This window comes from Tupaia chinensis, unplaced genomic scaffold (assembly GCF_000334495.1).
Source record: "Tupaia chinensis unplaced genomic scaffold, TupChi_1.0 Scaffold000328_1, whole genome shotgun sequence".
Classification (NCBI taxonomy): Eukaryota; Metazoa; Chordata; class Mammalia; order Scandentia; family Tupaiidae; genus Tupaia; species Tupaia belangeri.
The window spans coordinates 837,063-849,694 of NW_006159822.1; the positions used below are offsets into that span (position 1 = coordinate 837,063).

At 41.8% G+C, this 12,632-nt stretch overlaps 1 long non-coding RNA gene across 1 annotated transcript in view; it reads left to right on the top strand.

Annotated features, from left to right (window-relative positions):
* The window catches only part of LOC102482381 (uncharacterized), a 17,905-nt gene extending 12,573 nt beyond the window's left edge, over positions 1-5,332 (top strand). Inside the window, exon 3 of the long non-coding RNA XR_335050.3 lies at positions 4,905-5,332. This is a non-coding gene — a long non-coding RNA (uncharacterized LOC102482381). The remainder of the gene's footprint in view (positions 1-4,904) is intronic.
* The last annotated feature ends 7,300 nt before the right edge of the window (positions 5,333-12,632 follow it).

A 12,632-nucleotide genomic window follows, 5' to 3' on the forward strand; every position in this document is an offset into this window, starting at 1 on the left:
AGAGACAGAAAGCGAGAAATCACCCCCAGGGAGGATGGCCATGACACAATCCCTTCTCCTCCTTTCTCCTCTCAGGGTCTTGGGCACACACGCCTATGTGCCCAGCATGAATTTAAGTCACCAGGTCTGGGACTTGAACTGCGGTTGACTACATGGGAGTCCAGCGACATAGCCATTAGGCCAATTGTTGGTCCTGGCTCTAGCCTTTCCATAAACAGTTGTTGGGGTCGTTATACCTCATGGGTTGGCAGTTCTCAGCCAGAGTGGTGCATAGTTCCTTCACTTTGTTCCCATGTTGGAGATCTCAGCCAGCTACCCCTGAACATTTGCTCTAGTCCTTTTACCCACAAGGAACTGAGCTGCAAAGGGATCACTATACATCCCTTAGCTTGTAAAGTTGCAAAATGCCTCAGGTCACTCAGCTTTTAAGAGCCAAAGTAAGATTAAAATCCCAACCAGTTCTCTTTCATTCCACAACATTCTTCTTAACTGAAGTTGCCTAGGACCAGGAGGCATGGATTATACTTAATCCTGTTTTACAGACAAGTCAACAAAGGCTCAAGAAGTTTAAGACTTGCCCAAGATTCCCCTATGGATTAGTCAGAGTCCCAACAGGAATCTGATGATTTGCACAAAGGAGGCTGCTTCAAAAGGAGTTTAATAATGGATTATTTAAAAGGTGTGAGGAAACCACAAGGGACAGTGCAGTAGTCTAGGACTAGCTGGCGGGAGGGTTATCACTCACAGATTATCTGGAGAAGGGAAGGAGAGAATTGTATCCAGAAGGCTACCTTGAGAGGATCAGGGACCTCAGGTTGTAGGACAAAGTCAACCCTGAATGGAGAAAGTGTTAGTGCCAGCTTCTCTCTGTCTCCAGAGTCTGGGGGCCAAATCCAGTAGGGAGCCAGGGGGCACAGAGCCCACTGAAATTGTTCCTGTAGGTCAGTCTCCCAGAGCTGAGGGCAAGAGTGTAAAGGGTGGAAAGTGTATTCATGTGAATTCAAAGCCCAGTGGCAGAGCTGGTTTTGAAACAGTATCTGCCTGTCTAAACCTGGACCACATTTTGTTGCCTCTGCCTTTCTTTCTTCTTTTTCTTCCTTTTTTTTTCTTTTTTGAGAGATTTTTGCTATAGGGCATGTGCACTCACCAGACAGACAGAGACAGAAAACAAGAAATTATCCCCACACAGGGGGCATAGCCATGCCACAATCCCTTCTCTATTCTCTTCTTGGGATTTTGGGCACGTACACACACAAGCCTAGTGTGAGTTTCAAGCTGCTGGGTCCAGGACTCAAACAGAAGTCTACTATGTGGGAGTCCAGCGATGTAACCATTACCCAATCTGCTGGTCCCATATCTACCTTTATATCCTGATGTGCCCATGATACTTTCATTGTGCCATGAATGCCCTGGGGCAGAAACTTGTTCTTACTGTCTTTATGCTAGCTTCCAGCCAGAGCACATGTTACTAGTATAACTTTGTTGAATGAACGAATTAATGGATGGGAAGAAACAGACTACATAAAGGCTCGAAACACCTGCAGCAGCCTGAGCAAGGGAGAGAGATGGTGTGCATTACAGTAACTCTCTGCATTGCTACTTAAATGAGACAATGCATACAACATCTTATGTATGTATTTCTTATACATTGTCTCACTTCAGACTTAGTAACTCTTGCCTTCCCATCCCTTGACCAGTCTCCCCCATTTCTGTAGTGACAGTAGCTGATGGAGAGTATGAACCCAGGTCATCTGGCTCTAAATCCACGGCTATTTCAAGTACCTCTGGGGTATATGGGGAGATAATAGGATAACCACAATTCATTCCTCTCCTCTCCCTCCCTCTCTCTGTCTTCCTCCGCCCCCTATGTTTTCTCCCTTTGTCATTGATTAACTGTGTAAATCAAAGCATCCGTCCATTACTATGGCCTACATCCTGCATGTGTCTCTTTGCTTTCCTGTAGATTCATTTCGCTGGCTTCTCTGTCACATGCCTTACGTCCAATAAGTGAGCTCCCAAGGCTTGATTTGATTCAGATACACCTCTTTTGTTTTGACAAGAGCACTTTGTGATCAGTGTGCTTCATCCTACCTCAGGATACACACGAAGTCTGACGAGCTCATCTTTCACAAGTTTAAAATGGATTGGTGGACTCAGGCATTTAACAAAGAATTTAATCTTCATTACTGCTAATTGATATTATAAACTTAAGCATCAGCAAAATATCAGGCACAATGTTTGACATCATACCTATAATATCTTGTTGAATCCACACAAAAACTGCCTGAAAAATGTTTTTGCTTTTTTTTTTTTTTTTTGAGAGGTTTTTGCTATAGGGTGTGCTTGCCAGAAAGACAGAGACAGAGAGACAGAAAGCGAGAAATCACCCTCCAGGGGGGATGGTCACGCCACAATCCCCCCTCCTCCATCCCCCACTTGGGATCTTGGGCCCGCATGCACACGCGCCCGGCATTAGTTTAAGCCACCGGGTCCGAGACACAAACCACGGTAGACTACATGGGAGTCCAGCGACATAGCCATTAGGCTAACTGCTGGTCCCTGAAAAATGTATTTTTAAGTTAAAAGATTGGAGTTCGGAGAAATTAGTTAAGTTGCCTACAGCCATACAACTAGTGAGTGACAGAGGCAGGGTCTGAATCAGGCCTGATGGGCTCCGAAGTCCACGTCTGAACAATGCTGGCCATCACACAGGCTTTCACTTCTTCTCAGCTTATCCTCATAGACGGGCGTCTAAAGGTTTTGACTCTTGCTCCTTTAATAGGCTGTCTGTGTCACAGTAATCTACATTTTTAACTTTAGACTCAGTGTTGTGACCAGCAGTTGGCGTCATGGCTATGTTGCTGGACTCCCATGTAGTCGACCACAGTTTGAGTCCTAGACTTGGTGGCTTAAACTCACACCTGGCTGGGTGTGTGTGTGTGAGTGCCCAAGATCCCGAGAGGAGAATGGAGGAGAAGGGATTGCAGTATGGCCATTCCCCCTGAGGGGTGATTTCTTGCTTTCTATCTCTCTGTCTCTCTCTGTCTTTCTAAAGAGTGCATGCAGCCTATAGCAAAACCTCTTAAAAACAAACAAAAAAAAGAATCAGTGTTGAGAAAAAGGGCCAGAAACAGAACCCTTTGGTGCCAACAAAGAATGGAGGAAAAGATAACATGGATTTTTTTTTTTTTAACTCTCACCGGAGAGTCAGAGATAGAGACATAAAGTGAGAAATCACCCTCTGGGGGGATGGCCATACCGCAGTCCCTTCTCCTCCATTCTCCTCTTGGGATTTTGGGCATGCACACACACATGCTCGACATGAGTTTTAAGCTGCCAGGTCCAGGACTTGAACTGTTGAAAACTATGTGGAAGTCTAGAAAAGTAACCATTATGTCATCTGCTGGTCCCAAGAGAACAGGTTTTGAAACCAATCACCTTGAACAGGTGACAGAAAGCAACACCATTCAGAAAGACAATGTATTGGAATTCTTTTAATTGCATTGGATAAAAATATAACCCAAACTAGCTTAAGGAAAAAAATTATTTGCATAAGTCACCAATCTGGGGAAAGGCTGAACGTGAACTGACCTCAGGGATCATGGCAGTCAAGTGTTAGAATTCCACTGAACTTCCTCTCCATCTCTTAGAGTCCTCTCTTCCCACATGCCAGTGTCCTGCTCTGAGGCTGCACGTGGCAGAAAGAGTGGCTATGAGTAGTTCATCTTTATAACTACATGACTAGAGAGGACAGAGAACTTTCTCTTAATAACTGGAAGGAGAAAAGTTTCATGGAAGAATTTTGACTGGTTGGGCTTGGACCAATTCCAACAGCCAGAGAAGAGGGGCCCTACTATTTGCCTACATAGGTTACATGTTTCTCCTATGATTAGGAAGAAAGGGTCTGTTACGATAAGAAAAAAGTGAATCACATAGACAAGGCTATTGGGGGGCTTTGCGAAATGGGTAGTCAGTCACCCCAGTCTGTGTTTTCCATATGTTCTGTTCTAAACAAAAGGCAACAGATGCTATTCAGAGGCCAGCTCACAAGAAAGTGACTGAAGTGAACCCATGTAGTAGGAATAAACCGATGATAATTAAACATGTGCTACATAATATTGCAAATGCCATATGCATAGCTTGTCTAATCTTCATGACTGTACTCTGAACTCAACATTTCGTTCTTTGTGTGTGTGTGTGTGTGTGTGTGTGTAAGACTAAATTGAGCCTCATAGCAGACCGAAGTTAGTAAATATGAAGTCAAGATTTGAGTCTAGGCTTCCATCGATCTAAAGCCTACAAGCTTTCCTCTGGGTTAGACAGCCTTCCGTACCTCAGTAAATGAGAACAGGATGTAACACGCAACTATAGAAATTCTGTTCATAAAGTAGATGATACTACATAGAGAAGCCAAGACCCTGTTTATCCATGGGTCACCTTGTCAGAGAAAGATAAAAATCCAGGCTAATGTATTGCTGGATTAAAAACTGGGCCTTTCATGAAACAAACTTGAATTGAGGGACATTCTACAAAATATCCAACCAGTGATTCTCAAAACATAAATGAAGGCTAAGATACTGTCCCAGACTAGAGGGGACTAAATGCAATGTGGTTTCCTGGATTGGATCTAGGGATAGAAAAGAGACATTGATGTAAAAACTGATAAAATCCCCAAAGAGAGTTTTATCAAAAATAACCACTGATGTTGGTTTCTTAGCTTTGACAACTGTACTGTGGTAATGTATGATGTTAATGATAAGAGCAGCTGGGTAAATGGAATATAGGTGTTCTCTGCATTATCTTTACAGTGTTCTGTAAAATTAAAATTATTCCAAAATAAGAACTTTATTGAAACAAAACTGCCTCCCCCCTCCCCCCCCGAACCCTTTCCATATCTGCCCTAGGAGAAGCACAATCAATTGCAGAGCCTTGGACAAGCCTGCACAGTGGGGACCTATTACTAATTCTGAGGAAGAACCTCTGGAGTTCCTTGAAAAGGGCATCATGAATTGAATTGTGCTCCCCTCAAAAGCAACAACAAAAATAAAACCGCCTATGGAGAATCCCTAACAACCAATGTGATGGTATTTGGAAGAAATAATTCTGTTTAGAAGAAGTTGGGGAGGTAATTAGCTTTAGAAGAACTTGTGAGACTGGGCTCCCATGATGGAATTAATGTCCTTAGAGAAAGTGGAAGAGACACAGGAGCTCTCTTTCTCTCCACCAAGAGAGGGCCCAGTGAGGAGGTCACCATCTGTAAATCAACAGGAATGCTCATACTAGAAAGAAGATCAGCTGGAACCTTGATCTTGGACTTCCCGTCCTCCCGAACTGTGAGAAATAAAAGTCTGTTATTTAAGTCACTCAATGCTTGGTATTTTGTTATAGCAGCCCAAGTTGATTAACATACAGAGGATGCCAAATTTTGTTACAGGTGGTACATTCAAGGACTAAAATCCTAAAATAAAACCTCAGAAGCATGAGGCAATTGGTAATAGTTGTTTTTTGCTTAAATTTTAGATTTTACCCAGGAAGACTTTTCCTCTTCAGAAATTCTGCTAACATGCTCTCATTTCAGATTATGGCAACTCTAAAGCTAACTCACTTCTGTGCCACATTCAAATTGACAATCTAGAGTCATAATCTAAACAGTGTTCAAATATGTGCAGCCAATATGGCCCCAGAAACAGCACAGGTCAGAGAGACTTGCTAATGTCTAATGGTGCCTAATCTCAAATGCACTACTTAGATGACTTACAAAAAAATGTAGAATGGACTCCCATTAAAGCCTTCAGACAATAAAACTATACAACTCATTGAATGCTATGGATCCTCATTCACACCAAGGGTGTCAGATTTTTCACATGCGTTCCATAGCCAGTTATAGGAGGTGGGTTGAAAAGAAAAAGTAGTGTGGGTGACTTGTCACTTACCTCTGACTAGTGGAGAGAAAAGGTGAAATTCTAAGGGTCTGTACAACTGATCTTTCTCTTTCCAAAGTAGAAAGAGAGTCTCACAGAAGGTTCATAAACTCATAGGTTTTAGAGTTAGAAGTAGGGTAACCAACAGCCCCAGTTGGCTGAGGACTGAGGTGTTTCCCAGGATGAAGGTCTCTCTAAGTTAATACTAGGATAGTATCAGGCAAACTGGGATAGTTGGTCATTTGGAATGGGAAGATCGTAAAATGATCTTCTGAGATGTGAAGATTCCGAAATATATTCCCTCCTCTGGGGATTTGTGTGTGGCAATGAGCTGTGAGAAAGCCAAGGCATGTAATTGGCAGAGGTGGTCTTGGGCTGGAGAGTGGGGAGAGAGAAGATTAATCCAACAAACTCATAGTCAGAAGATGCATGTGCAAATACCATCCCTAGTGCCTAATAGCTAAGAAAACTGGGTAAAAGATTTGCCTTTTCTATTTCAATTTCCTCATCCACAACTGGGATACTACTTAGTACCGTCCTCATAGTTTGTCTTGAGGATTAAAATTCAATAATGCTGGTTAAAGTTCTTAGTATCCTACTTGGCACATAGGATGTACTAAGTAAATGTTACCTTTTATTATTTCTGTTGATAACTATTAACAGCCTGGATTCTTACTCCTATTCTGCCACTTACCAGTGATGTGGCTCTCGTAATTGCAGCTTCCTCATCTGCAAATGGAGATAATGACACATACCTTGCTGAGGGGTTAGGAGGATTTAGTGAGATAAAGCAAGTGCATAATAGACAGGAGATAAACGAAAGCTGCTTTCTCAATTTCTGAGTGCTCCAGGGCTCACATTTTCTTGTCTCATGTTTAACTCTGTGGGTAGAGTAGAGAGACACAGATTTACAGACTAGGTCTTAATCAGCTATTCCATTACTAGGGTCTTCATTTAATGACTTTTCCTTTAAAAAAAAAGGGGGGGGGGAAAAAGACTGTGATTTCCTTGGAAGTTCTGAGAATGGGATCCAGAGGCAGTTAGCCAAAAGGAGTGTCAGTCTTGTTCTGATAATGAGCATCATCCTTGGAAGAAGCATGCAGTTTCTTCAGCTTTTCATTCTATAACCCATGTGCTAGCTTCGTCATCATTCTTTAGTCCTAGTCCCTTTTCTGATACACCCACTCACAGACAATCATTCTGAACAATGTAGTACACTGGAGACTTTAGGAGGCACAGTGGAGTAGAGGCTGTATTACACCAGTCCTGCAACTCTCCTTTGCTATTTCCCATTTTCCCTTCACCCTTCTTCTCTTACCTCCTTCTCTTCCCCTCTCTCTTCTCTTGCCTATTCTCATCCTCATTTTTGGTACTCCCCACTTTACAGCTCTTGCAGCAGAGATTGCTAGTGGTTTTTGAAGGTGATTTCTCTTGTTATTGGGCACATAGCTAGACTACATTTCCCAGGTTCCTTTGCAGTCAGGTGTAGCAAACAATGAGGTTAGTCAGTGGAATATGGGTAGAAGTGATATGCACCAATGCCTAATGACCTGACTTGTGAAAACCTCCTTCAGACAGTCCTCTCTCTCGCCCCCTGCTGGCATGACGTTGAAGTCCAAGGACTGCAGATGGTATTGAAAACTTCTCTAAGGTATGTATGGCTTCCAGTATACGTGTGTGAAGCAGAACTATCCCTAAGTGTAATCCACATCTCTATCCCTTGCTATCAAAATCATCTCTAGGAGGTTCATGAGTGGGAAGTAAACTTTATGTGGGTGAGAAATAAACTTCCATTGTATTAATTCAATGATGATATATGTTATAGCAATTGGTCTTACATAACTAATAGAGCTATGCCCCCTGATCTTGTGCTCCCTCAAATTGATTGTGATAACCATGTAGTCTCAGGCTGCTGTTTCTGTGTTTGCACGTTCACAACAAAGGCATTGCTCAACAAAGAAACCCCAAAGGATGAAATAACCCCTTAAAATAGAAGTAGGTTAAATAATATTTGTATGACATACTATTATTGCATTCACTAGATAATCCCAGAACACCTACTGTGTGCTTTGCTCTTCTGTAGGCTTCAGAAAGAGAAAGGGATGAAAGTCAATGCTGCTTTCAGTAGCACTTGATACTGAGTAAAATAGATGACTAGAATACAGTTTGGAAGTCATATGATTTTATGGAAGCCGAAGACAGGATATAGAATTCAACTTGGATCTGGGGACCAGCAGTTGGTGTAATGACTGTGTCGTACTCTCATGAAGTTGACTGTGGTTAGAGGCCTGGATCCAGTGGCTTAAACTCATGCTAGGCGTGTGTGCTTGTCCAAGATCCTGAGAGGAGAATGGAGAAGGGACTGTGGCATATCCATCCCCCGTGAGGGGTGATTTCTCACTTTCTGTTTCTGTCTCTCTCTGTCTTTCTGGTGAGTGCACGTGCCCTATAGCAAAAACCTCTCTCAAAAAAAAAAAAAAAGAAAAGAAAAAGAATTCAACTTGGATCTGAATCGGGAAAGTCTTCCAAAGAAAGAGCTGACTTGAATCTTGAAGAACAATTAAGAGCCAGACAATGGGGTGAGAAAAGAATGTTTTTGCATGAGAATTGTGAGAAGCAGGCAGTGAGATGGCATGACTTTCCTAGAAATTGCATTTTTGGTGAGACCAGACTATGGAATGTATGCACAGGGTGTGGGGGTCGGGGCAGATCACATAGAACCAGATGCCCAAGAGTTATCATGTTGGAGGTCAATGTACAACCATTGCCATCTTCTTGTCTCCTTATTAACAAATCATGTCACAATTTCCTAGTCATTACATCGAAAATAATTCCCCGTCATCATTCATGACTTTCCCTGCGTACTAAGCACAGTCTCTAAGATAGAGGAGCCTTCACTGTGTTGACTGAGTTTCCCCGCAATAACTCGGAAGTGTCGCCATTGTGACTGTTCTTAGGGTCAGCCTCACTACACATGAATTCACTGAAGGAACGTTCATGAGGGAAAAAAGCCACAGAGCTTAGAATAGGATATAGTGTACTAAAATTTATCTTTCATGTGGGCCAAGAGCTTTTCATCTTCAACCACATTATTATTGCTATTGCATTTGTCCTTTTCACTTATAGAGCACTTTACTGTTCATAATGACTTTTACTTAAATGACTTCATTTGAGTGTCCCTACTTTTCTCTAAGATTTGCAGGTTGGAGTTCCACAATCTCACCCTGAGATCTAGAGAACTGAAATGATGTACCGCTCGTGATTTGTAAACGTTTGCAGTCTGACAAATATTTTCTTGCTCTCCATCTACTTGACACTAAGCATCTTCTAAACAATGTCACCTTATCAGTGCCTTATTAGGCTTTTAACCTGTATTTGCTGACTGCACTTGAAATCATGATTAAAAACTGTCTTAGTCTGTATAGGCTGCTGTAAAAAAATACTACCCATAAAAGCTACTCATAAAGTGAGCAGCTTATAAACAACTAGAAACGTGTTTCTTGCAGTTCTGGGGTTTGCAAAGTCCAAGAGCAAAGCAGATTTGATGCTTGTGGTAAGGGCCCATTTCTGACTTACAGACAGCACTGTTTTCCTGTGTCTCACATAGTAGAAGGAGTTAGGGCTCTCTCTTAGGCCCCTTTCTAATCTCATTCACAAGGGCTCTGTCCTTGTGACTTAATCACCTTCCAAAGGCGTTACCTCCTGATACTAGCACATTGGTGATTAGGTTTCAACATAAGTTTTTGGGCTGGAAAATGAAAACCTTCAGACCAAAGCAATAATATAGACTTTGAAATCAAAGGAAACCTGGATATAGCACCTGGTTTTTAGAACACATGAGCAAGTTATGTTTCCTATCAGAGTAGGAGGATTCTTACTTGTAAATGAGACTATTAATATTTTCTTTGCAGAGTGAGAATCAAATGAGATGATGTAAATGAGACACTTAGAATAGTGCCTGGCACATAGAATTGCTCAACTTATGTTAAGGATTATTATTAACTTGGCCATTCGTTCAGTTATTAACTCGAGTTTTTTCTTTTGTTTTGGCTTTTGCCATAGAACACGTGTCCACACCACAGAGGGAACTAGAGAGACAGTAAGAGGAGAGGTGAGAAATCACCCCTGGGGGGATGGCCATGTGCAATCCCTTTTCCTCCATTCTCTTCTTGGGATTTTGGGCATGCACACACATATACCCAGCATACTTTTTCAAACTACCAGATCTGGAACTTGAATCACAGTCAGCCATGTGGGAGTCCAGTGGTTTAACAATTACGTCATCTACTGGCCCTGGTTATTAACTTTTATGACGCAAAATTTTACACATATTCAAAAGTAGGCAGAAAAGCTTAGTGAATCTTTACTTCCCAAACCCACAGCTTCTACAATTATCACTTTATGACCAATTTTGTTTCATCTATATTTTCATCTTTTTTCCTCTCTTGTATTATTTTGGAGGAAATTTCAGATGTCATATCCTTTTATCTCTACACAGCATGTATCTCTGAAAGAAAAAGATTGAAAAACAAATCACAATATAATTATCACTCACACAAAAAACTATAGCTATAGCACACAGCTCATACCTCCTCAGAGATATCCACATCCTGATCCTCTGATCCCATGAATATGTTGTTACGTGGCAGAAAACAAACAAAATTGCAGATGGAAACAGGATTGCTTATCAGTTGAATTTATTTATTTAAAGTAAATTATATTTATTTATTTATTTACTTACTTACTTGTTGAGAGATTTTTGCTAATAGGGCATATGCTCTTGCAGAAGAGATAGAGAGAGAAAGCGAGAAGTCCCTCCCCACCAGAGGGGATAGGAATAACCACCCCACAATCTTTTCTCCTCCATTTTCCTCTTGAGATTTTGGGCATGCACGCACACGTGGCCAGCAACTCCACCCAATTCATTTCAAGTTCTCGCAAAGGATTCCTCTGGATGGATTAGAATGAGAATCTCTGTCCCAGCAGATGGATTCTCAATCTAGGATAAGGGACCATAGAGAAAAACTAAGTAGTGTAACATCAACTTGCACTCTCACCAACAGTGTAAATTAAGAGGCAGCCCCTAGACTGGAGAAATGGAAGGAGCCCTGGAGCACCCAGTTTTAAAGGTTTAATTACCCTCAAAGAAAGACTAATGATCTGCTTGGGATACCACAGACACAGAGACACACACACACATCCTACACACAAGGTCAGACATGTATATTCACAGAAGCTTCCATCAATAATCCAAGATGTTGCAGTCAGAAAACCTATTTTCAGCATTCATGTAGCTTTTATATTTTATCATTTATAGAAAAGGATAAAGAGCAGTCACTAGGCACTTTTCTTTGCTTAGGGTTTCTAAAAGTCTATAGGGACTGTGCTTAGGTTACACATCTATGAACTCTTGGAGATGCACACTTCCCATGGCTCTCCACAACTCTTCTCTTAATGGCGAAAGTGCCTTTAAAGAGGCAGTACCTGTTTAGTTAACTGCTGTCCATCTCTAGGAACACAGTGATCTAGAGAAACCTTAAACAAGTCCAGATCATCTCTGTCACTTGAAAGAGGGGGGAACCAGTCCCCAAAGGAGCGAAGTGGTGTGTTCAAGGCCACGCGCCTTCTCAGGTGTGCAGAGAGCACCAGCAGTCATAGCCCAGTCCTCTTGCCAAACCTTCCCTTTTGCCATTCTGCAAATGCTGGAGGAGAGGGGTAGGTGAATGCTTAAAGAATGCTGATCCATGCTAACATTTGAACATTAAAATTTAATATTATAATTTTAGCCTAAAACAAAACCGAATTAAGGTACATCTGGTGCAAAAAAGTAAATAATGCATTTCTGGCCTCAATACACATGACTCTGAATAATTTACCCCTGTGTTTTTTTTTTTCTTAGCTGCAGGACAGAACAGCAGTAGGTCTTCATGGTGCCTCTCTCTTATGGGCATTATTTCTCCCCTCTCCATTCCATTCCTCATAGCCTTCTGTTTCCCCATAGCGGACCCCAAACTTCCTGCAGTCTTGTGGAAACTCTTTGACCCACCAAAATGAACATTTCATTGGTTCTCCAGGTAACCAACTCTATTAGTTTTCTAGTGCTACCATAAATAAGTACCATAAACTGAGTGGCTTACACAACAGAAATGTGTTGTCCTATAATTGGGGAGGCTGGAAGTCCAAAATCAAGGTGTTGGCAGGGTTGGTTTCTTCTGAGTACTTTGTAGGAAGGGTCTTACCAGGCTTCTCTCCTTGACTTATCATCTGCTTTGGTGTTGTCACATCATCTTACCTCTGTGTCTGTGTGCAAATTTCTTCTTAAAAGGACACAAGTCATATGGGATTAATGCCCAACCATTAAACTCATTGTTTTACTTGATTATCTCTGCAAAGACTTGATCTCTGAATAAGAGTATACTGAGGGATTAGGATTTCAACACATGAATTTGGGAGGTGAGGACATAATTTAACTCCCACTCCCAGCCAGATGAATCCACATGCAGTGAGCTGGTGAGAAAATGGGACATGATCCTTAAAGCTTTCAGTCCATCACCACTGCCCTTGTGGGCTTGGTCTGGCCACATCACCTTTGGAGCCTCTGCTCTGTTTTTTTTTTTTTTTTTTTTTTTAGGGGGTTTTTTTTTTTTTTTAAGAGGTTTTTCACTCTAGGGCGCGTGCACTCGCCACACAGACACAGAGAGACATAGAGAC